At 40.5% G+C, this 25,410-nt stretch overlaps 1 protein-coding gene across 3 annotated transcripts in view; it reads left to right on the top strand.

The window, feature by feature from the left end:
* The window catches only part of TUNAR (transmembrane neural differentiation associated intracellular calcium regulator), a 174,774-nt gene that overhangs the window by 49,606 nt on the left and 99,758 nt on the right, over nucleotides 1-25,410 (top strand). The window lies entirely within an intron of this gene.

The raw sequence follows: 25,410 nt of genomic DNA, 5'->3' as shown, positions 1-25,410 counted from the left end.
AGTGTTTTAAGGTGTTTCCAAGTTCTCATACATTCTTAGCTCCACCACCACTTGCCCTTAATCACAGAAGAAGTTGGTGCTGGAAAGAAGAGAAGATGCATCTCCAGCTGGTGCAATGTTTGTGCGTCAGTCAACTATCTAGTAAAATGTTGTTGAAAACAAATACTATTGAAATAGCTTTTGCATGTTAATAAACAAACAAACAAACAAAATCCAACAAAACAAACAAAAACCCAAGACCCAAACGAAACCAAACACCACAAACCTCCCCACACAATCTTTTTCTCGTGCATTCATAAATTTGTTCTTCCATGACACTCATGAAGGATTCCCTTTTACTGAAAACCTAAGATTAGGAGCTTCACAGCACAGAGGTTTTTGTGCTCCTTCTAACATTTTCTGGCTGCAGCATGAGCCATCCTTTCCTGCAGTGAAGTGGCTTAGTAAGTCCTTTGTGAATGCAGAACAACTGTGCATGAATAGAGGGAAGGAATTAACTTAAAATCAAATGGTATGTCTACGTTGTCAGAGCCTCCTCAATGCATAGAGAGCTTCCTATGGGAAAAACAACTACATAGTCAGGAAAAGTAAACAAAGGAATTCGAGGATGCTGATGTGTAACAGCTATTTTACAATTTTACTTCCAAAATACTGAGATAGTCAGAGGTTCTAATCTGCAAAGCAATGTGTTATGAAAAGTGGGGTAGAAGACCACAAGACAAGAAATATAATGTGTTTTGGTCACACAGTGACAACAGCAGTGGCAGTTGCTGTAGGGACTCAGACTACCTGTGTTTCTGTGATGCCCTTTGAGATGTCAAGCCTGACTGAGTCTCTGTCTTCCTGATAGTTTGCCTAGGTAGTGTTTGAGTGCTTTTTTTTTTTTTCTTCCTGTATTAATAAAGCTTAAAAAAGAAAGCAAGGAGAGGTGCTGGAGGAAAGCCTCCATACACGATTATACAGTGAGTGTTAAGGACATATCCCACACCTCACTACAACAAATGTGGTCAGCATCCTTAAAGTAGGTTGTGAAACAAAAGATTTTCCCTTTGTTAAACCACAATGCACATTGTAGCCATGCAATGAAATATATTCCTCTCAAAGCTTGTTTGAGAGCTGCACTCTGAAATTTGTATACAATCCTTCCACAGTTGTCCTTGAGCTTAAAAGTCTCCCAGTGCAATTGAAATACATATCCAGTAGACTTTCCTTTGCCCATGTATATTTTCAATATTGGAACAGCTGAGATACGAGTTTATGTATCTTTCTGTAAGCAATGAGATCTGCCTTGGCCTCAACCTGTTCTGAGCATGCCAAGCTTGTCCCTGGTGGAAGTCAGTCTCTGAGTATCTTTGCACAACTGTTGTAACCAGATAAGCTATGTCCAAAGTAACTGAAATCAGAAGAATCTTTCTATCATGATTATTGTGTGCAATTGGATGAAACATAAATTAGGTTGGTGGTTTTTTTTTAATTTCTCACTTGAATTTCTAGACAAGAAGTCTTATAAGGAGCAACTGAGGGAAGTGGAGTTGTTTAGCCTGGAGAAAAGGAGGCTTGGGGAAGACCTTATTGCTATCGATAACTACCTGAAAGGAGTTTGTAGCAAGACGGGTATCAGTCTCTTCTCCTCAGCAGCAAGTGATAGGATGAGAGGAAAGGACCTCAAATTGTGCCAGGGGAGGTTTAGATTGGATAATAGGAAAAATTTATTCACCAAAAGGGTTGTCAAGCACTAGAACAGGCTGCCCATGGAAGCGCTTGAGTCACCATTCCTGAAGGTATTTAAAAGATGTGTAGACGTGGTGCTTAGGGACATGGTTTAGGGGTGCACTTGGCAGTGATAGACTTACAGTTGGACCTGGCTATCTTACAGGTCTTTTCCAACTTAAATGATTTTCTGATTCTCAAACTTGTTACTAAATGAGAAGTTGGTTTATTATCCTACAGATTCCTGAAGGAAATAATTACATTCTCTCACCGCTGAGAAACAATGCAATAAGCTATTCTTGAGACCTAGATTGCCAAAGATAGGCATTTAAAAGCGTTCTGTCTGTGAGTAATTGTTTTCTGTTTTATCTGAATAGAGAAATAGATTTACATCCCAGAAAAAAATTGCAGTCTGCTAAACCTGGCCATTTTCACAAAAGCCAATTAATTTTTTTCCCTGTTTTCTATCTAAGAGTTCAATTTTGATATGGAAAGTATTTTGAGTTACAGTGATATAAGGTCAAACTTATCAGAATATATTTTCTAGTCATTCATCATTGTGCTGTGTGGGTCTTGACTTCATTCTCCCCTGTACCCTTCTCAGGGCATGTCCTGCCTACTTATTTTCTTAGGCTTTTTTTTTTTTTTAATTTTATTTTGGTTTTGGGAAGTGGGGTTTGTTTGCTATAGTTCTCACACTAAATTTGGATGAAACATCTCATCTGCTTTTCATATCTGGGTAGGTTTCTCCTGTGCCTGGAACTTCCCCTTGGGGCTGGTGGTTCTGCTCAAGGGGGTTGGGGTTTGGATGTTGATCTGAGCATCATGGTTTACATTTGAACAGAAGGCCAACCTGCTGGAAGATGGTGGCTGATCCTGTGGATAATAGTGCCTGTTCCTGGTTTATCAAATGGGCCAGTTCTTGTGCCGATGGCCAGTAATGCCGGGACTGTGGTCCCTATGGGCTCCTCTAGTCCTTTGCTGTTTTTAAGTATGGGAGAACGAACACTGATCTGGGCTACTGAGTGAATATCGTGAATGTTTTGTTCAAAGGGAGATCATACTAACATTGGGCTAAATGCAACATTTTTGTGTCCCTAAACCTGTAAGATGTATAGGGCCTTTGTTCTGAGCGGACATATGCTAACTTTGGATAGTGGTTAATGCCTTGTTACTGCTTGGAATGACAAAACCAAGTACAATAGAAGTTCAAATGGCTTCTTCATCTATTATGTACAAGTACATCTCGGAATACAAGCAGGTTTCCAGGCTTCACTCACAAGAGACCAAGGAGTGGTTAAAAACAGTAGAGAAGGAGAATACAATTCATCTAGATTCTTAAATTCTGAATGAACCCATCCTGACAAGCCTAGCAGAGGAAAAATGAAGCATCAACTTCAAGGATGGGGAAAGGTGGGTGAAGCTAGAGATGAAGTTGTTAAAATAGCTTTAATAAGGATGAGGTACTCTGTTAACAGTCTCCTACTCCTATACTTGTAACAATGTGCTGTTGACAGATGCAGTCCTTTAAAAAAAAAAAAAAATAAAGACACAAATGCCCATAAATGTAAGTGCCAGATAATGATTTGCACTTGTGGGGTTTTTTTTTTTTGTCACCTTTTCTGTTCTCAGTAAATATTTTTCTCCTGAAATGTTTGTCATGGCAGTTAATAATTTAAAGTTATTGTATAGCTAAGAACTTGACTCAAGGCTGACATTACATGAGGCAACACAGCAACATAGAGCAGAAAATGATCTCTACTGAATTAACTCTCCAAAAAGACATGGCAGACAAATAAAAACAGGCAACAAAAAGAAAAATGGTACAAATGAATTTCTATCTGAAGCACAGCACGTGCCAGGAAACGAATATAGTGTTCTAAAGTATTTATTTCCTCCTTCAATGACTGCTAAGGGAATAACCTTCATATGTGCAACAGCCAGGGATTTTCTTCTACATATAACTCAAGTAAAAATTACAGGGATCTTTTCCATGCCTAAACCACATTGTCTAAGTGTAAATGTAGTCAAACACTGTCTTGCACTCCCATTTAGAAATATTAATTAGATACTCTTTGGGTTTGTTTTAAAAATAATATCCTACAATATCTATGCTCAATAACTGTTGTTCAGAGGTCCTGAGTTCCAGTGAATGTGCTCTGCTCTTTGAAGAGGGATACAGCCCTAATTTCAATAGAAAAGGGAATGGCCCAAATGGACTGAAATTGGGACAAGTGGATTACAAAACTAGTTCTTGGCTTCATTCACCACAGTATGCCTGCAGCACATGTGGACACTAGTGGAATGAATCTGGGAAGGCAGAATCCAGTTGCTTTATTAATTTTTTTCTACTTTTAATATAGATGCTGTGTCTGCAAAGAAAATGCTGAGTCTGACTGGATTTCAGTGGCCGAAGAGATCTGTATGTTTAAGATCTCAGTATGTTTACAACCTCAGTGCAAAGATGAAGTTGGGAAGGTGGATGTTGGTCTCTTCTCCCAAATAACTATAGGCATGGTGGTGTTATGTTGATGGTTGGACTAAGTGATCTTGGAGGTGTTTTCCAACCTTAAAGACTCTATGATTCCATGATTCTAAGTTTATAGATCTATAAAAGAACTTTCTGAAGGACCAAGCATAGTAGGAAAGGTGTATACTAACAGTGGCATGGCTTGTTATGACTACAGCTGAGGAAGGCTTCCAGTTTCAGCTGTACAAAGTAGGAGATTAAAATCCAATAATATGTTGTATGGAGTCACGGGGAAATTTGGCTCACTTTTAAATAAGTGCAAATACAGTCAGTATAGAGAGAGTTTGATGGATCTGTTCTGAAGGGATGTGTGCTTATAACAACTGAGCTATATTGGTAAACTACATGCTTCTTGCTCAGGCATGGGCAGAATCCTTTTGGTGCCCGTTAGACCCTGCTGAGTTGACTTGTGATGTAGAGGTCAGTGAACTATGTAGCATTTGAAGTCTAGGCAATTCTGTGAAAATTTCATCTAAGAAAATATCTTCTAGTGTAGAATGGAATTATTAAATAACATTCTGGCCAGGCTCTGAGGGATGGTGGAATATACTTCCACAAAAAAATTGTGAATGTGTCTACAAAATCTCCCAATACCAAAACCCTGGAATCCTATGCTTGCACTTCCCTGACTCCAATATGCTTTATCCAATCCATCATATGTTCTTGTAGAAACTTTCTAGGTAAAACCAAACAGCTGTTAGGCACCTAAATGAACTTGCCTAGACAAGTAAGGCCAGTTATGAGCCGTTCAACTTTCACCTGCAAAGTGGAGATATGGACTTGTAAGTATGGACTTGAGAGTATTTGTATCCTCTCCCTGTTCTTACTAAACTACTAAGTTCTAAGGTATATGTTGGCATTGTTCTTCCTCAGCTGTTATCTCCTATGGTAAGTACCATCTACACCTTTTTTTTTTTTGAAGATGTAACAGCTAAGCAGGTAGGCAAAATCATAGCAAAATGTTTTACGTTTATTTAGAAATAAATTAATGACTTAACAGTGAATTGTAAAGATCACTTTTGAATCTAACTTGTTTCTGTGAGATAATAGAGGGTCATATTCACTGGTTCATGATACATTAGTGGATGTAAATTCCCCAGAATGCTCTACCCATGTGTTACATGTACTTACCAGCTTCTTCCATATTGCATAAACTATTCATATCTATGGAGAATAATCAAGATCCTGACAGCTCCTAATCCTCATTTGGTTTATTTTAAATGTCGATAGATACATGGGTGATAATCAGTGCACTGAACTTGGTCTGTGATCCTAGTATCTGATCATTGACAAGAACGTGATGGCCCTTTATCCTTATGCTAGCTCTTGCGTAACAGTCCTCTCATCTCCAGCAGATCTCTGCTTCTGACTTCTGTCTTCACAACCCTCTGATATCTGCTGAGCAATCAAGTGTCATTTTCTTCAAATCTTTTCACGATTAATTTTATTTGTTAATACTCTCAGAGGACTTTTAAGGAGGAAATGTGGAAATGCTCTGGATCAACCGCATTTGTTTTGTACTGCCTCAAACTACAATTTATATAAATGTCTGTTGTGATATGGAGGTCTATTGTTAGTACATATGCTGTTTTAGCTAGTCTTACACTTCTGAAGTTTTTAATGAAGTGCAAAGTTAACATTCAAAGCCTTATTGTATGGGCACAAAGAGACCCAGCAAGTCAAATAAATTGAGTCACCTGTTGAATACACCTTGTTCTCAATACAACTATTTTGCTGGTGCTGGACTTGTCATAGTACAAACGAAAGTGGGTGAATTGATATGGTATGTCTGAAATAGCTTTTATTCTGCAAAATATTGCTCTGGGGCTTTTATGCATGTCTGATCTCATCAGGTCCAGGGGATATGTATGTATTTTAGCTATTACGCCACTTATGATATTATTTGTTGGTTTCTAGTAGAAGTAAGCAGAATATCCAGTTTTAATATATCCACTGTGGGGGGAAGGTTCTAAATTTAAATCTGTACTTCAGTGCCATTATAGCAATATAATTGTTTGTTAGGAAATAAAAATGTTATAAACATCACTAGCCCAGACATGTAATAGACTAATTGTTTTGAAGCATCTTAATAAATAACAATGCCTGAATCCTGAAGGGTTTAGGGATCAGATAGTTGTTTGTATTTAGTCCTATTGTGTAATGCATATGATTTAAAAAAAACATAGACATACAATCAAGTGATTTAGGTAAAAATGGACATAATAGTATGGACTAATCTAAGGTTCTAAAATTCTTTCTTGAAAATGTAAAATTTTCATGCTAACGCTGTCCAGGAAGGATTTTTAAAATTACTATTACATTTTATAGATTGTGAAAGGAAGGCACAGAGACTGTAAATTTTGCTCAGGGTCATAGATAGAGCAAGCATTATAACTTTGAAGTTCCTATTTCTCATTTCTGTGTTTACAGTATGAAGGTATCAACATCAACTAAGCTTTGCATTCAGTTTCTTTTTCTTTCAGAACCTTATCCAATCTCCTCTTTCTTATCCTGTTAATTTTTTTTTTTTCGTAGGTAAGCTGATCTGTTCTCAGTGTGTCTTTCTTTCCTGCTAATAGGATATTGGTAAGATACTGTTTCTGATACTGCCCTGCTTTCATGCTTGACACTTTCTTCCACAGTGGTAACCCAGAACACGTGTCAGTTAAATAAGACTTCCAGCTCTTGCCTGGTTATCACTCTGATCAGATTTTGATAGAAAAGCAATTAGCAGCTGGGTCCACAGGCTCTAGATTTATCTATACTCCTCTTGACCGACGAATCAAGGACATCTCTGGAATATTTATCTGTCTTCAGTAAGAAATCTTACATAGAAATTGTTCTTCTAATATATCTTTATTGCAAGCTTTAAAAAATATATTGAAAAAATGTGTGTTAAGCTATGAAACATTCTCCTAAAATAAGAACATCTGTGTGTACGGGAACGAATATTAAAAATGAAAAATTCAGTGATCAATTTACATATTTTGAGGTCTGGTGGGAATTTTTAGCAGCTGTATTGACAGTGTATTCCAGTAGGTTTACGGTTATAAGTTAGGGAGGCAGAATGACTGGTGCTCGTACTGATGCTTTCTTTTTTCAAAGAAATTTTTATACTACTCGTAGCTGAATTGCTAAAGGTGTTTTCTAAGGCAAAGAGGTCAGCTAATTAAGCTGGGAGGCCAGTTTCCCAAATGCTTTGATGTAAAGCTTAGTCTGAATTTTCCCAGGGTATTAACAGAAGTCTACTTTACACATATGGTATGTCAGCAGACTCAACCCTGACACAAATGAGTGATGGTTGTGTCTTCAGGTAACCTGGAAAATGCTGAAGGTGGAACAGAAATTTCTGAGATACTTTCCTTAGGATTTGGTACTTACATAGTGTTTCTTCCCAAGGAATATAAAATTTCAGGACTCAGGGCAGAAAATTCATAGAAAGATTGAATGGTAAAAGATGCAAAGGAGTGGTGACTGTGGGCTGTCCGTGGACTGGAATCTGCACCATGTCTGTGAACAACATAAAATGTAAATTAGTATCTTGACTTCTGAAGTCACCAAAACTTAAGATTAATTTCATTCAAATTTTATATTCTTGTGTTAAGAATGTCACCTAGACTCCTAGAGTTGGTGGAGAGAAAAAAAATTTGATTGATCCTGATAAAGGCTGTGAAATGCTCCAGGAGGACCTTATCATTCAGGGTTTAGTTTTGAGGAAACTTATGTGATTAGTCTCTAAACTATGTGGAGTGCATCCTGCCCCAAACTTTGGTCCGTTAGTCAAACTCAAGCCTGGCCTTCTCTATGAGGTACCCTAATACTGAGGGATGGGGGGATTTACTCTAAGGCGAAGACTCCCATTTCCTGCAGCACTGAGGGCCGGAGGGCATGCTTAGAGTGGGTGATGCAAAGTAGTGGTGCTTTGTGTAGCCCCTCCATTCCATCATGATCATCTGTCAAACCTGATGTCCAAAGAGCTCCTTGCCAGGCAGTACCTGTTAATCACCTGGCTGAAACCTGGTGATGGTCAGGCACAGTGGAATGAATCATGGTGAAAGTCAGACATGTACAAAAAGGTGGGGAAAAAAAAGTAATTAAAAAGTTTTAAAATAATAATTTACCTGATTGCAGCTTAAGTTGTAAAGCTGCAAATTCTTTTGAAGGGAATTAAAGAAGCTGGATAGGGAAAAATATCAAATTACCAGTATGAGGAATGATTATGTTAATACCTTGCTGAGTTTCCAAGCTGTACCCTGTGGGAACTAGATGTTTACAGAGGCCTGAGGAAGATCTTTCTCAGCTAGGTGCTTATGTAATTAAAAAAAAAAAAACCTCACCAAAAACCCCCAGCAACACAACTATTTCCCTGAGCCAAATCTTCTCAATGCTTGCTAAACAGCACAGATGGAGAGAAGTTTCCATGGGGACTTGAATTGAGGGCACAGGCAGGAGGGAGGGAGGAAAGGGACGGAGGGCAGGAGTGGGGAAAGTCTTGATTGCTTGAGAGATTTGCTCCAAGACTTGTTGTTTTGATTGAAGGGGAATGGAACATTCCTACCTCAGTTATCTTAAAAATTTCTGTTAATTTTCACCTTTTTTTGGCTGCTTTGGTGAAATTATTCTCCCTAGCTTCAGATGTGTGTATGACAAGCCACATCTTAGCAGATCACCCAAAGCTTTCTGCAGCATCCATGGAAACAGGCACTTATCTGCTCTGCTTTGCATGTCTGCCTCAAGGAGAGATGAACTGTGTCCTGGCACTAACTATTTCCCACCCCTGACTGTTGCGGGAGCCTAGATGTCCATCATCCATGTCCCAGTGAAGACTTTCAGCCTTTATTTAGATAGCTTTGTTATTTGGCACAGTTAAAGTAGTCCTTTTTAAGTAGGTGTATATCTATGTTAAAACAATGCCATAGGCTAATGTTTTGTAACCTTTTCTTTAACTTATCTTCATTTCCACGTCTAATCTAGGCTGTAGATTCCTATTTTTACTATCTGAGTATCATGAAGGCCTTGTGGTGTGCTAATAAATAGCTCTAATTCCTGCTAGGCACAAACTTGCTTTTTCCACACAGCTTTACAGTCACTGCTGGAGGCATGGCAATATGCAGTGGTGTGTCATATTACCACTTTTTAAGATCAAATACCTTCCCTTTTTAGGCAAAAGGCTGCATATTGAATGCCTACAGGAACTCTGCCAGTGTTACAAATGACCCTGAGCAGCTGGTGGGAGAGATTTGAGAGATTTCGGCAGAAGCTTTGATCAACCTTTGCGTCTCTGGGCTGGGGATGCTCAGTCCAGATGGAATCTGCAAACCATTCAGCTGCCAAACACAAATAAGCCTTCAGTGATTATGTGTTAAATGTGACTTTTCTCAGTTTGGAAACTGTGAAAACTTTGGCAGTTTTTCCTGGAAATGGGAAAATTCAATACCCTTCCAAAACCAAGCTCCTTCTTAAAAGTTGAGCAGAACTTCTGAATGTGTCACCTTGAAAGAGTTGGTTGTTTTTGGTTTTGTTGGTTCTTTTTTTTTTTTTTTTTGAACATGAACAGCAAAACAGTTATATATTTCTGCTGGGAACATTCCAAAATTCAGCCTACGCAGACATCCATCAGGGGAAATTTCCATGGCCCAAATAGACTCACACAGCAGGTTCTACAAAGGGACATTTGAGATACGGGCAACACAAGCACTGCTTATACTCTGGTGATACTGCCTCTGAGGATGCATGGATTATCTATTACAATGTTTTCATAGGCTACATGAGAGCCATACTTGAGTTCCATTCTACAAGATGCAGGTTCACACCCAGGAAATAAGGCTTTTAGGACTTCCCTATCCAGAGTCACTGCAGGAGACCTGTGTAAATGCTAGGCTCTCCCACTGGGATCTTCCGAACCAATCCTGATCTTTTAAAAATGTACAAGCTGTAAAGACACACAAGAACACCTCTAAAAGAATGATCTTTAGCAGATCTTGAGGCAGCTGGTGTTTATAAATGTTCCATGTATCTCAGTCCAGTGACACTGACTAGACACGTTCAGCTCCATCGTGTGCCACATGGAGCTGAATGTGAAAGCTAGCTGTGTAAAGCAGCTGCATCGCCATCCCGGGTTAGACAGACGGGCATCCCCATGCCACGATGGTGGTGTAGATTGCAGCCATGGGTGCACAGGGCCCAGTGCAGAGGAGCTACCCTGGACTTGGAATGGGATCTGGGCAGCCGAAGGAGAAGGATGACAGTGTGTCTGCTGAGCTGCTTTCTCTTTGCTGGGATGATGTTTGGTGTGTGTGTGTGGTAACAGGGCTAGTGAACCTGTGACTACATAAACCCTGTAGTCAGTTGGCCCAGTGTAAGAGGATTTGTGAGTGCCAGTGATGCTAACAAACTTTGGAGACGTGATGAACCTCTTCTATTAGGCAGAGTGAGAGTCTTCCCATTGGGATATTGCTCCAAGGACAAGACAGACACTTGGTCTGAACATGCAGTACGAGATTCAATCTAGTAAAAATCTGAGATTTCTCAGCATCTCTTTAAGAGGATGTGCTTACAAATAAGGAATAGGGAGACCTTGTCTCTAGGGCCTGTCTCTTATCCCTTCTCTGACATAAAACACATTTCTTGATGCAAAATATATGCATTATAAATGTCTTCTGGCTGTATTGCTTTTTTTTTTTATCTTTTCCTTTGTACACAATTGTATCAATTTCCTGCACTCAGGGGACAGTGATCTGCTCAGGAGAGTCAGTCAGACTGTCTGGTGGGGAAATGGTGAAGATGTCTAGAAGAAAGGGGTATGTTTTTCTATCTATGTTATGACCAAATCTAGCTTTTGGTAGAAATAGCAAGTAACAGCTTAAGCTGAGATCTGCCTTCATGATCACTAAGAGCAAATCCCAGCACTGTGCACGCTCTTGGGCATGGGCTGGCCCTGCTGGCAGCGACCCGCCGTGCGCTGGTGTAGAAACTCCAGGCATTTCTGCTGATGCTGTGTGCTCGGGAGCCCTGCCGGAGTGGTACCCAGGGCCATGCTTACAGATCTGTGGTGTCCAGTCTCAAAGGACGTCTCAAGGTCCTCCCTTGCATTCAGCACGGACAGAGTCTCAATGCGACCAGTGTTCGCTAACTTCAAAAGAAGTGCTCCAAAATCATGTACCCATTGATTTCTCACCCTCTCACTGATTTATTTTAAATGTTGCCAGTTATTTTCTTGTTTTTTTCTTCTGTTTTCTGGTATTTTCTTTTTTTTTTTTTTTTTTTAAATCTGAAACGAAATCAATCTTTATCTACTGTTTAGTTGCTTCCAGGGTGGCATTGGCACCTGAATATAAACAATCTCACATGTCCTGGAGGCAGTTTTGTGGTATGTGTCACCCCATTAAACAGTCTACAACAAGACTAGAAATTTTCAAAAGGCAATTGTAACTGGAAGCAAATATCAGCCTAATTATTTGTGATAACTTCTGTCATGTATTTAAGGCAAGCCCCTGGAATAAGACAACTTTTTTTTTCTTTCCCCTCAAACTGTTCTTTAGATATTCTTGACCTCTGTGGTTTGAATCAATGCGCTGAAATTCCATGAACAACATGGAAAGAAACATGTACTTAACATTTCACGCTATCACTGAGATTCTTCTGTAGATTGACTTTTAAAGATGCTTTCCTTTAGGTTGATAAGACCTAAAAATAGCTCAGGTTTTATAGTAAATCTCACCTGCACGGGCTCATATCCATCCACGCACTGAAGCTTCAGTCTGAAGTGGTAGGTCTTTGGAAGCTTTTTACAATGAGAAGGAGGCCATGCAGTTTTATTCCCACTACCCACCGAAGCGTGGTTCCATCAGAACCTTTTATTGGGAGTTTACAAGTGCAGCGTTACAAATGAGTTTGCTGGCAGGGAGGTGACCCCTCACTGTGGAAAGCAGAAACTAGCTATATAATTCAAAACATCGATGTCTGGCCTTCTGGGGCTTCCACCTGAAAAAAAAGTCTCTGTCTGGAAAGGGCCTGAAGCAGACAGAAATGGTACACGCAGAATGGCAAGCCCTTCCTGGCAAGCAAAGCTCGGTAAACGCTCACTTCATCAGAGCAACCAGACCTCCGCATCATGCGTGGAAGCCTTACCCTGATAAACTGTGCTTTTCAGCAAGGACTTGCTAATCATTTAAAAGTCAGCACAGAGCGCTTGCCATCTGGGGATGGGAAATGGCATAGCTGCATCTGTGTAATGGTCTGCCTGCGCTAATAAACCTTGCTCAAAATCAGGGCTTGGTAGCTCAGCAGAGCTCCGTAGGGCTGTGGCTGAGGTGATCCAGAGCTCCGCTGGCGCAGGTGCCTCTGCTGCAGCTTCCCCGGCCCCACAATCGCCCTGCCCGCTCTCGCCAGCGCAGACATGCCCTTAGCCCCATCTCCTGTTAGTGGGATGGTGCCAAGTCCCACTCAGGGCTAGGGGGTCGAGTGAGTAATTAATTTTTCAGTTCAGTAGAAGTTATGAAAAAATGTGTGTGTGAGGGGGATGGAATATTTAAATTTGGATGGGAACCTTGAAAAAGGGGTTTTATTGTGTTCAACATGGAAGGACATGCTGAAATGAGCAGTAACTGTAGCAGAGAAGTTTGAAAATGTCAAAATGAAACGTGTTGACTCTTAAAATGGCTGTCATTTATTTTTAAGGAACTTAAGCAGACAAGCTGAATTTAAAGGTTCTGGGGATGTTCCCCAGAACAATGGGGAAAATATGGGGCTGAAAAATATCACCCATCTCTGATGTGGAATTGTAAGAAGACAGGAAAATACAGACATTAGAAGGGAAACTGGAACAAATGTCTTTCTAGTACAGAATAAAGACATTAAGAACAGGAAAAATTAAGACCAGGAAGCAAATGAAGTAAATGAGTAAAAATGTTAGTGTCAGGTGTGGCTTAACTGTTAATATTAATAAATGTAAACCAAGGGAAAGAGTTATTCTGATTGTTATTTTTACCCACCTTGTACTCATGTAAAGGACTAAAATAATGGAAAATTGAGAATCAGATCCTTCAAGGGTGGTAGAGCCAACATGCAACTATATCTGTTTGCAAGGCATATTTGAGTAAGGTACAAGGAGTTGGGGGGTAAAACCTTTATCCTAGAAAATGTCTTCTAATGCCCACCCAGAAAAGGCAGGCTTCTGTATTTCAAAGTTTCATCAAGAATAATTAAAATTGAACAAAAACCTTAGCTGGGAGAGTAGTTCCCAAGGAAAGCTGATTGAGTACTCCAGTACTCTGGACCTGCGGAGGAAGGTTTGCTGTGCCCTCACAACGTGCAGCTCTTGGCTCCAGTGCAACAGCAGGCACTGATGGCTAGCGTCAGAATGCAATATCTGCCATTCTTGTTTTCTCACTAATAAAGAGTAATAAAGTGGGTCTGGGGAGAATATAACAGCATCCAGTGATAAAAATTTCTTTCCAACAGGAAGTTGCTTCATTTTAGCACTGAGTTTCTTTTTTTCAAGTAAGTTACTGGTTTTCTTATCTTTTGATTTTTTTCCAAAGACTACCCTGAGGCTGCATCTTTCTAGAACTTTTAAAGGCAGTATGGGTATCCCAAAGGAAGAGAAAGGAAATGGTTTGGCAGGGTCACTTTGGATGAGAAGGAATATATGACTTGCTTTAAAATTTGTATTTATTTTTGAAGTCTTGCAAAGATACTTTTTTATGTTCAGAGACTTCTGAGCACAATGTATTTTTGTGTCTCTATGTTTCTATGAGCTGAACTGTATGTGTGAAGCAAGCATGAGTGTGGCACACCACTGACTGAATACCAATGTCTATGTAATTCCCCTTGTGCACAAGGCAGGGATTTCTCATTTCATTCAGTAGAAACTTGCTGCTGCAAATCTGTGAATATAGGTAACCATATCCTGCTTTTAATGTTCATTAGCACAGAGAATTTAGAAAGTTCCTTCCTGGACCAGGCTGCATAAAGTGCAAAGCTTTTCTAACCTTTGCATTCATGATGAGAGCAGCTTTGGACACAACCGAAATGCTTGCTTAAACCAGGTTTCACCTTGTTGTTTGTAGACAGACAACAGCCCAAAGAACCTCTGTGGCAGTTCAGTCTTTAATAAGGATTCTGGGTTGGGATTTGAGCAAGAAATTTGTTTTTATTAATTGCATAAACTAGATCCTCATTAACATTGAGATTTACAGAATCTAATCTTGCAGAAAGCAAGAGCAGCTTTTATTCAGAGTTTGGTTTAGACCACAGCACTCGCTGCAAGAGTGACTAACATGGCTCATCTGCTCCTTCCCCAGCTCCAGGAGCCTTGTGTTGCTTTACATCATTATAGCTGAATTGAACTCTGTGCTTCTGCCCCAGTCCTGGCACTTCTTATGAGCATTTGGCAGACTTTTTGTTTCTTGTAGCAACTATCTCTTGCATGCCTTTTGGTATTGTCAGCTGAGGTGTTCCTGGAGAGGGACTTTGCTTCCTGGAAGAAGTCACAGAGTTATTTTGCTGTTTGCTGTTTTGCAGGGTGGATACAGGTCAGAAGCAGTCTGGTCTTCTAGATAATCTTACTTCAAATTACGTTTATTTTTTGCATAGTGGAAATGTTTGGGTTTGGTTTTGTTTTTAAATTGAGCTAAAAGATCAATCCTAATACTTCATACTTTAAGCTGAGTGTCTCTCTGTGAGGCTGTCCTCTGCCACTGCTTAAGATCAAGGTCTCCTTTAATTCCTAGCTTTCTCTGACTTGAGCACCAACAGGTCCTGCCACCATCCAGCTTCACAGTAGCTCTCTTCTCAGGTAGTGACAACTTCCAAAACATGGTATTATAGCCAGGCTTTTTTTTTTTTTTTTTTTTTTTTGTAAGCATCCTTTAACTATTCCTCCCTCCTCCAGCAATGTTTGCTGCTCAGTGTTCTAGTTCTGAATTAATTAGTTCACCACACTGATTTGACTTATTTGAGCTGTCTCTCCTCCAAAACATCAGCGTGTTTCTCTCCCAAAAATCTAGTTTTGCATTGGTCACTTAATCTCTTACTAACCAAGACTTCTGTTCAGATATTTTTGGCTTGTGATAAACAGGGAATAGAGGAGGAGTAAGAAGTGGTTGATTCGTACTCTACGATGTGTAGTTGGCTGCTTCTGGGACTAATTTAGCAGGACTGTGGATTGCTTTCTGCCTGACATGTCAGGGAGATCATTCACCTCAAGGTGTGGAGAGCCATCCTCTGTGTCCTTTTGCATGGGTCAGCCTTTAAAATCCTGTGAGAAGGGGCAATGGAAGAGATGCAGTAACTTCCAGTGGGAACCAGCAAATATAGTGAACAGCTGCGGCTGACCGGACTGCAATGCTTTGCTTTTGTCGTTGTTCCTAGGATTTTTTGACTGCTTTTGAGAACTAATATAATTTATGTTTACTCAGCCATACAGAGTTATATTCTGTGCTACACCTCTTCCCTATTTTATCTTTAAGTGAGGAACATTAATATTTTTGTCCCGTCTATACAATCATGAGATTAAATGATAGTTTGATCTTGGAGCTTTCTGCATTTTGAAGGGTCATCTAAACATCCTTAAGAAACCAGCAGTGGTGCTATATTTGATTACCAGTCAAAATGGAACTCAACTAATGAAAATGGATGCTTTTAAATAAATTCTTCTTCTTCTTTTTTTTTTTTTTTTCCAAAACTATAGGAACACTTCAGCTATTTTTTAAGTGCATTTCAAATTTAAAGTCCAACCTTTTTTTTCTTATCTCATGAAAGTATGCTGCTCAGAATCCATAATTTGACGTTTTAAAAAGACCTATTTCCTTAATTTAAAAGAGGAGATGCCACATTGTGGAGGTGTGCAAACAGGAGTCTGGAGAATTAAATTCCTTTACTGTTTGCATCGGTTATGTCATTTTACATGAGGTATATTGTGCTTCAGTTTTCTCCATCTACGATCACAGTTAATATTTACTTTCTTAATAAACCTTAACTTCAGAATCTCAAATCCTTATTATGTTATTGCTTATTCTAAATCAAGTTAATGCACTTAAAAGGACTCATATGCATGCAAGAGGTTATAAAAGGACTGAAGGACTGCTCACATGGTCCAAATGAAACACATTAACAATATATCTACTTTTCCCAGTAGTGTGGTAGAATCCAGAGGTGTTTGCAGGATCAGTACTTTATAATGGAAAAGTACACAGCTTTATATTCTTATGGCAAGAAAGTTTTCACTCTGTAGTACATGATATGGCTCAGAAGGACACCAGACACTTTTAAACTCTGTTAAAAGTTAAACAGCTAAAGAGAATGATAAGAGAATGCATTATTATTACTTGGAAAAGAGCCATCATCTCGCATGATGCCCTGCAATTAGCAAAAGAAAAGCCAAACTCCTGCCCTTGAGAGAATGTAAAGTGGGACATCTGTTCATACTGAGGAGGGGAGAGATGACTTCTGTTAGGAAGGTGGGCAGAGTGCTGCCTCACAACAGAAACAAGCTTTAAAGATTTTAAAAAAAAAAGAGAATATGTATGACGGATAAGAAATGATGGAATAGGTATTGATTGTACAAAGAAAGAATTAATTTCCTTTTAAGTTCGACCTCTTTCTAATGCAAGGGTAGTGAAGTCTGTGCCTGAGTACAGCAGAGTCTCCCTCTCTTGAGGACCTTAGGTACATGGTCGACAAATTTCTGTTTGTTTTAATATAAGTGGTTTATATGAAGGTGAAGGTTGGGCACTGTCTTGGGCAGAGCGACCACGAAATTGTAGAATTCTCTATTCTTGGAGATGTCAGAAGGATGACTAGCAGAACGGCTATCCTGAACTTCAAGAGGGCGGACTTTGACTTGTTCAGGACGCTTGTTGCAAGGGTCCCTTGGGAGTCGCTCCTTAAGGGTAAAGGGGTCCAGGAAGCCTGGACGCTCCTCAAGATGGAGATCTTAAAGGCACAAGAACAGGCTGTTCCTGAATGCCGTAAGGCGAGCTGTAGGGGAAGAAGAGCGGTGTGGATGAACCGGGAACTATTGTTGAGGCTCCGGAAGAAAAAGAGAATCTATGTCCTCTGGAAGAAGGGACAGGCTACTTGGGGAGATTACAAAGAAGTTTCTAAGGTATGCAGGGAGGAAGTTAGGAAGGCAAAAGTTCAGCATGAACTCAGGTTGGCCACTGCAGTAAAAGAGAACAAGAAATCCTTTTACAAATATATCAGTGGTAAGAGAAGAAATAAGGAGAATTTACACCCTTCACTTGATGCAGCGGGGAATGTGACCACTGAGGATAAGGAGAAGGCTGAAGTCCTCGACGCCTTCTTTACTTCTGCCTTTAATAGGCAGATCAGTTATCCTCAGGGCACTTTATGCCCTAATCTGGAAGTCTGGGATGCCAGGCCGAATACACCCCCTGTGGTACAGGTGGAGACAGTTAGAGAGCTCCTCCTCCATCTGGACTGCCACAAGTCCATGGGACTGGACGGGCTCCATCCTAGGGTGCTAAGGGAGTTGGTGGGGGTGATTGCCGAGCCGCTTTCGGCCATCTACCAGCGCTCCTGGTTATCTGGGGAGGTCCCGGAGGATTGGAGTCTTGCTGATGTGACTCCCATCTACAAGAAGGGCCGTAAGGAGGATCCGGGGAACTACAGGCCTGTCAGCCTGACCTCAGTACCCGGGAAAGTTATGGACCAAATCATCTTGGGTGAGATCACTCAGCATATGTGTGGTATCCAGGGGATCAGGCCCAGCCAGCACGGGTTCACGAAAGGCAGGTCGTGCTTGACCAACCTAATTTCCTTTTACGACTGGGTGACCAGACTGGTGGATGAGGGAAAGGCTGTTGATGTGGTCTACCTGGACTTCAGCAAAGCCTTTGACATGGTCTCTCACAGTATTCTCCTAGGGAAACTGGCTGCCCGTGGACTGGGTAGGTATACCCTTCTTTGGATAAAGAACTGGCTAGGGAGCCAGTAGTACCCAGCGGGTAGTAGTTAATGGAGTCAAGTCCAGCTGGCAGCCTGTTACAAGTGGTGTCCCCCAGGGGTCAGTACTTGGGCCCATCTTGTTCAATATCTTTATTGATGACCTAGACGAGGGGATTGAGTGTACCCTCAGTAAGTTTGCAGATGACACCAAGTTGGGTGGCGGTGTTGATCTGCCTGAGGGTAGGGAGGCCCTTCAGAGGGATCTGGATAGGCTGGATTGCTGGGCTGAGCTGAATGGGATGAGGTTCAACAAGGCCAAGTGTTGGGTCCTGCACTTTGGCCACAATAACCCCATGCAGCGCTACAGGCTCGGAGCTGAGTGGCTGGAGGACTGTGAAGAGGAAAGGGACCTGGGGGTGTTGGTTGATGCTCAGCTGAACATGAGCCGACAGTGTGCCCAGGTGGTCAAGAGGGCCAACGGCATCCTGGCCTGCATTAGAAATAGTGTGGCCAGCAGGAGCAGGGAGGTAATCATCCCCCTGTATTCGCCGCTGGTGAGGCCGCACCTCAAGTATTGTGTTCAGTTTTGGGCCCCTCACTACAAGAAAGACATTGAAGCCCTGGAACGTGTCCAGAGAAGGGCAACAAAGCTGGTGAGGGGTCTGGAGCACAAGTCTTATGAGGAGCGGCTGAGAGAGTTGGGATTGTTTAGTCTGGAGAAGAGGAGGCTCAGGGGAGATCTCATTGCACTCTATAGCTTCCTGAAGGCAGGTTGTGATGAGCAGGGGTTTGGCCTCTTCTCCCAGGCAACAAGCAGGACCCGAGGAAATGGCCACAAGTTGTACCAGAGGAGGTTTAGATTGGACGTGAGGAAAAACTTTTTCTCCCAAAGAGTGGTCAGGCACTGGAATGGCCTGCCCAGGGAGGTGGTGGAGTCACCGTCCCTGGCAGTGTTCAAGAGGCAGCTTGATGAGGAGCTACAAGATATGGTTTAGTAGCTGTGGCAGCAATGGTAGTGGGAAGACGGTTGGACTAGATGATCTTATAGGTCCCATCCAACCATGTGATTCTATGATTCTATGATTCTATGATATCCTGTCCTTGTGTGTGCCTGTCAACCTCTTGAGGTCTTTGCCTGACAACATTTTTATGATCTTATGAAATGTGAGTGCCTGCTTCATGCATGCTTCTTCCAGCTTTAATCATCTCTGATTCTATGAAGATTTTGTGCTGTTTGTCCTTACACTGCTAGAGACAGCTTTCGGTTTCAGTTTGGTATTTTCATTGCTCAGTAGAGTGTTAAACACTCTGTCTAGCCACCAAAAACCTCACTTCAGTAAAATGAAGGATATTTGGCTTTAAATGTAGAATGTAGGGCTGTTTTAGTGAAATTTCACCTTTTTTATAGCAAAAAAAAAAAACCAAAACTTTATGAGAGGTGCTGCATGCCATATAAGTGATAGAGATAAGGAGAACACAAAGTCTTCCCTGGCACAAACTACTCTTTATTGTCAAATTTTATTGTATCACAGAGGAGAGTTTCCTGCCCAGTGCTGACACATAAGAATTTCCTTTAGAGCTGTTGGCAAGTGGAACCATTGCTTGCCACAACTGCGCTCCTGTCTCCCCAAAGATTCAACCATTCACCCTTTCAGCCCAGTTCCCATCCTTACTGAACTTCATTAGAGAGAAGCTGAAGTTCTAAATGACATGGACCCAGTAAGCAAGGCAACAAGCAAGAAAATAAGTTCTCCTATTTGACTCTGTCTTGGGTACAAATCTCCATCTCAATGTTGCTTCTGTACATAGCACACCACATCACAATCATTACTCTGAATTTGCCTGTCTTCCTACGCCAATTTTGATAACTGCTCTGTAAACACTTTTTTTTTTGTAGTACTACCGTCTTCGGATACTGCCCACTGCAGTGACCAATAGAACTGGAATGTTTTAACTCTCCCCTTGGTATACACATGAGTGAACAGGAGGGCTCAGATTGGGCTGATGTGCTGACTTCTGCTGTGTGGTATTAGTAGATGGCTTAATCTTTCACTCCTTTGCTTTAGTGGGTTTGTGTTCTGTTAGGATGTTGGAAAAATAACATTTCTTTCAAATGCATTTTCCTAATACTAATGGCATTTTGGGTCCATGACTTATTTCAGGGCTGATTTGGCATAACAGTTAAGTAATAACTCCTGCAGAATACTAAGAGGTCATTTTGGAAGAAGCTGCCATAAACAGTTCTGATGAAAAAACTGACACTAATGGGAATTCACTAAATAAAGTGACTGGAGAAGTCATCTAATATCTCCATGAAACTGCGATGAACTTTTTCTGTCAGAGCTACACTAAGTTTACTGTTTAAAAGCTTTACCCTGTACCCTATAAACATTCAGCTCCAGAGTCTTCTTGTTCATATCCTGCTTTATGCTAGTGAAAGATTAGTGTTTCTCTTCCTTACAGGATTGGATAAAATGAGTTTTTACTGTTTTGACTAAATCTTGTCCACAGTTAGATTTTACTTCTATGAAATTCACCTCTTGCCACTTTTTAGGGTTTTCTTTGCCTTCTAAAATTTTTCTCAGGTACATGTCCATACCTAAGGTTCTACACATTCTGAAACACTCCTGGGTATTCTGGAATGAGACTGTATAGAAAAGAAAAGAGTCTTAGTTCACTGTTTTCAATTCAGGACAGGAATAATATTCCAGTCCTGTTCACAGTGACTACTAATTTCTTGCTTTAGGAACTTGTCTGCACCATGCAATTAACTGGAAAAGTTATTAAAGTATAAATGTATTCAGGGGCGACTATTCTAGAATAGCTCCTCTGTAAACACTCTTACTATATCCATGTGGGAAACACTCTGCAATAGCTACTGCGCTCTGCCCCTTTATTCTCCTTTAATCTGGATTAATTGTCTCTCATGTAGGAGTCAAAAGTGCAGTTTATGTATTCAGGCTGAATTGTCTCGGTTTCATTGACTTCAATGCCAGTTTATGCCATTGGAGAAGCTTTGAAATATTTCTCCATAGTGTTAAATGCAAAAGGTATAGAAACAAGAAAAAAATCCTCAGTTTGGATAGTTGAAGTCTTCAGATGCCTGACTTTTGAAATGCAAATGTAAATCAGCAACCGCAATTCAGAAGTGCTCCTATATTCCTCAGGGACTGAAGCAGAACTCCCCAAAGCTCTATGGTCAGGGCTTTGGCTCTTCGAATGAGCTATGACCTAGAAAGCTAAATCTTGATTTTGGGTGTTGGACTTCCTCCCAAAACTCCCATGATAACAAACTACTTTGGGAATTCAGTAATGCAATAGGCTTGAACTGATGAAAGAGGAAAACTTCTGCATAATTCTGTTCCTTTGTCTTGTCGGGCTATCCAGCAGCTACTTGTTACAGAGCTCCCGGTGTGCATTTGCAGGAGTTTTGCCTTAGAGTGTCATGAGCACCTCAGTCTCCAGGGGTGTTTGGTGATGGGAAGACATTTCACATTCACCTCTGCTACAGAATAGACATAAGGATATATAAACACACAAATATAAAGACTTCCATCTCTTCACTTTTTGTTATGTCCTTGCTCCACTGCAACACCCCGACCCTCCCCAAACCTCAAACAGAAAACTTTTTTGCTTTGCTGTTAAAGGAGGATGGGAGAAAAAATACATCACCTAATCAAATCTGTAAAGGTCCTAAATCCTCAGTAAAGGACAAAAGATTGTGATAATTATTAGAGGAACACAGCTTCAAATACTGGCCGGCTAATGCATGAAGGTGTATAGGGCTTAAGCCAAATTCAGCATTATTGACAAGAATGCCAAAGACAGCCTAATTTCAAAGCTGACATCTTGATTTAAAGTCAACTTAAGCATGCTTAAAGCCCCTCTTGATAGTGCTGCCAGAAGGAAGGAAAATCCTGGAGCTATTCTAAATGTCAGCCTTGTATACTTGGGTTGCTTCAGCTGACAAAAACTTGATGGCCACTTGGAAAATTGACGTGATAGAAAACACAGGAAAGGATACAACCGCAGCTCAATTAAACCCAGCAAATCTTTCCTGACGTGGTTACTGTCTTTCTTTGTGCTAATACAAAAAAGAAAGAGGGGGGAAAAAAAAACAAAAAAGAAAAAAAGTCCTGGCTTTTGTATTCACTAAACTACAGGTTCATCTGTAACACTGGAAATAATCCAAGAAGACATGGCAGCAGGGCTTTTCTTTTCTCAAAACCAAATTATCTATTAAAAACTTCAGACTATTTCTCTGTCTGTCTCTCTGCCAGCCTTGTTCCCTCCCCCTCCTTCCAAATTGCTACGTTTTTATCATCTCTCAATTGTCATTGTGTGGAGGTCATTTTAGTGGTGTTTTTCTTTCCTATGTTCCCTTCAATTTAGAAAGTTCCTCTGGTACAATTTGTACCTCTCAATTGCTTTCAGCCAGAATTAAACACACAGCTTTGTACCTCTAATTTGTCTAGTACAAACACCTCACGCACTTGTCACAGGGGATTCACTCCTTTGTTAGCTGCATTTATAAAACCAGTCTTGACTCATGCTGGAAGGTTTTGCTGGTCCTTTACCCTTCAGCAGGAGATGACATGAAGTCCTCTTTGAAGCATTTTATTTTGAACCACAGGGTCATGTTTATATGTGCATGCTGGAAAGACAGAGTGGTTTCAAGTCCTCACCCACAGAAAATAAAAAACCTATAAACATAAGGCAGAGTGTGTTTCTGAGGTTGCTTCTCCCAGTGCTCCCTCCTCCCTCCTACACTGATCCAATCCTTGCAGAGGGCTTGGCTCTGTGCTTAGACTTCACTGTTCCTCAAAGCTTCTCTGAGGCATGAAGCAAGACAAATTCAGGGAAAATTAACTACAAACCAAAACTAAGCTTAACTTACAAATATAATTTTCAAGGAAAATCTGAAATTTGCCATAGAAATTTTTTTTTGGGGAAATGCTAGCCAATTCACAAAAATTTAAAGCTCTTGTAGCACTATAATTTCACAGATGGAAATATTTTTGCTCTTTTGTTATATGCTCCATGTACTGGCCACCATCAGATTCTTTTTTTTTCCCTCCGATAATCTGTATTAGACATAAGCAATTAATATAGCTTTTATGTCTCTCATTCTCTTTCCTTGTAATTCCCTTGTAATTCCTTGTAAATTACCTGCAGAGTAATTTTAGAAACAGTATTTTACAGAATCATCCTTGGATCATCCAAAGAAATATTTCATTTATTGGGGAGGCCAGTTCCAGTCACGTCCTTTTCTTTGCAAGTGGGCAGCTCCCTAACTCCACCTTTCTGTAAATCTGGGGTTAATGTTTTCCTGTGGTGTAAATCCAGTGGTTCAGGTCCTATAATGTGTGTATATAACAAATTGCTTTTCCTGGAGAGTTGAATTTTTTTTTTTTTTGCTTGCTGAGTATTCTTGTGTCATGTAGAAGCTGCAAGCTGATCCAGTAAGCAGAGCAGTGGGACTACATAAAGCTGAAGTCAACCACCCGCTCTTATTGCTTCTGTGCTAGTTTTTGGGGCAGGACTTTTCTTGCCTAACTCTTGGGCGAAACCGTTAAATTTTAATAGCTAAATCAGTATCCAGGCTTTTTCTGCAGTCAGTATGGAGAGACTGGCACCTCCAGAGGACTATCAAGTGCATTCTTTAATACTTCTTTTGCAGGATATGAATTGCTATCTGCAGGTCACCATCTGACCAGAGAGTATGGTTCAACATGCAGCTGGGAGTAAATATCTAGATCTTCCAAGACTGAAGTTAGGTTGCTTGAATCTCATCCCTAACATTAAATATGTAGTTAGTTAAATAACTAAGCTGTAAACTCTTACACTAAACATCTGCCACTACTCACTGTAGAAAGAAGAAAGGGAACAAGACTAAATGGATCTATTGTCTGGCTATTCTTTTGTAAATCCATCATGTAATTATTTGTAGTTTTTAGGGAAACAGAATGTATGCCTAGCTATGGAAAAGGGGAGCTTGAAGTGACTACATGTGCTCAGATTTAGCCACAGATATGTAACACATGCATAACAAACAACTGGAGAACCCAGCTACGTGCTGAATGGTTTCACTGATCTTCTTTTCCTGTGTCTGCTGTCTGCATGCCTGTGTATGATGGATGGGATAGAAATATATACTCTTGTGACCAGTCACATTTGCATTTTTAAGGTAGAGAAAAGCTTAGTGGGAGATGTTAATTCTAGAATGAAATAAAATATTTACATAGCCACTTGGTGTCCTTGTTTCAAAAGCCCTTGCATCAGGTTTGACTAATATGTTCTTGAGCTTAGACTCTAAAAATTTTAACATATTCTTGTTTTTATGCAGTCTGCCACTAGTCTGATTATAACTTGTTATTGCTCAGTGCATTGCTGGAAGATGTATTGCATCCTGTATGAGTTCCAGAAAAGATGGCAGAAAAAAAAACTCTTAGAAGACAGACAGGAAGTGGCCAGTATTTACTTTCTACTTTTGCAGAAATTAAGCACCAAAATATTCAGCAAATCACAAATACTTTCAGGACTGTTTGATCATCTAAAGGTCATCTGTAGATAGTAGTACAAATGTCTCTGTTAAGCCAAAACCACAGTTGGCCTGAACCATTTCAGTCTTATGCAGAGTAATCATTGGAAAAGACAGTCTGTCACCTATATCCATTGCCCAGATAATGTCACAAAATGAGATATGCAGAGATAATCTTCACAAGAGAACCAGGGTGGAAAAGGGGGTCTGTTCACCTTGGCAAGAGGAATCTTCCTTTGTAGCCCCAAATAGGATGACTGCAAAGACACAGACCATGTGAGCTGAATATTACACCAATAAATTAAAAAAAGGATCTTCTCTGTTGCAGCAGGTTTCTGATTCAGCCATGAATGACTGGGAAGTAATTGAAAGCTGTTGCAATCTGCTTGCCCATCTAACACAGATTGAGTTAGGCTGTTTCAGGCAGTTCAAATAAATTTGTCTATGCAACTAAGCCGTTGCCACAGAGAACTAGTTGTCTCTGCAATTTATCACTTAGTCTAAATGTTGCTCTGGCAAGCTCAGGAGCCTGTGAAGCCTATACAAGGACATGATTCAAGTTGCAACTGAATTGGAGTACACCTCAACCTCAGCTCTTGCACAAAGGGATATTTGGCAATTAGCTTCTGAGAGAGCTTTCCCTATACTCATCCTCCCCACTATGTGAGCTGTCAGGAAAATGAGTATGAGGGATAAAACCTCAAAAATGGCCAAAGAA

The sequence above is a fragment of the Chlamydotis macqueenii genome, chromosome 5, assembly GCF_036417535.1.
Source record: "Chlamydotis macqueenii isolate bChlMac1 chromosome 5, bChlMac1.mat, whole genome shotgun sequence".
Taxonomy (NCBI): domain Eukaryota; kingdom Metazoa; phylum Chordata; class Aves; order Otidiformes; family Otididae; genus Chlamydotis; species Chlamydotis macqueenii.
This window is presented reverse-complemented; position numbering and strand designations above follow the sequence as displayed.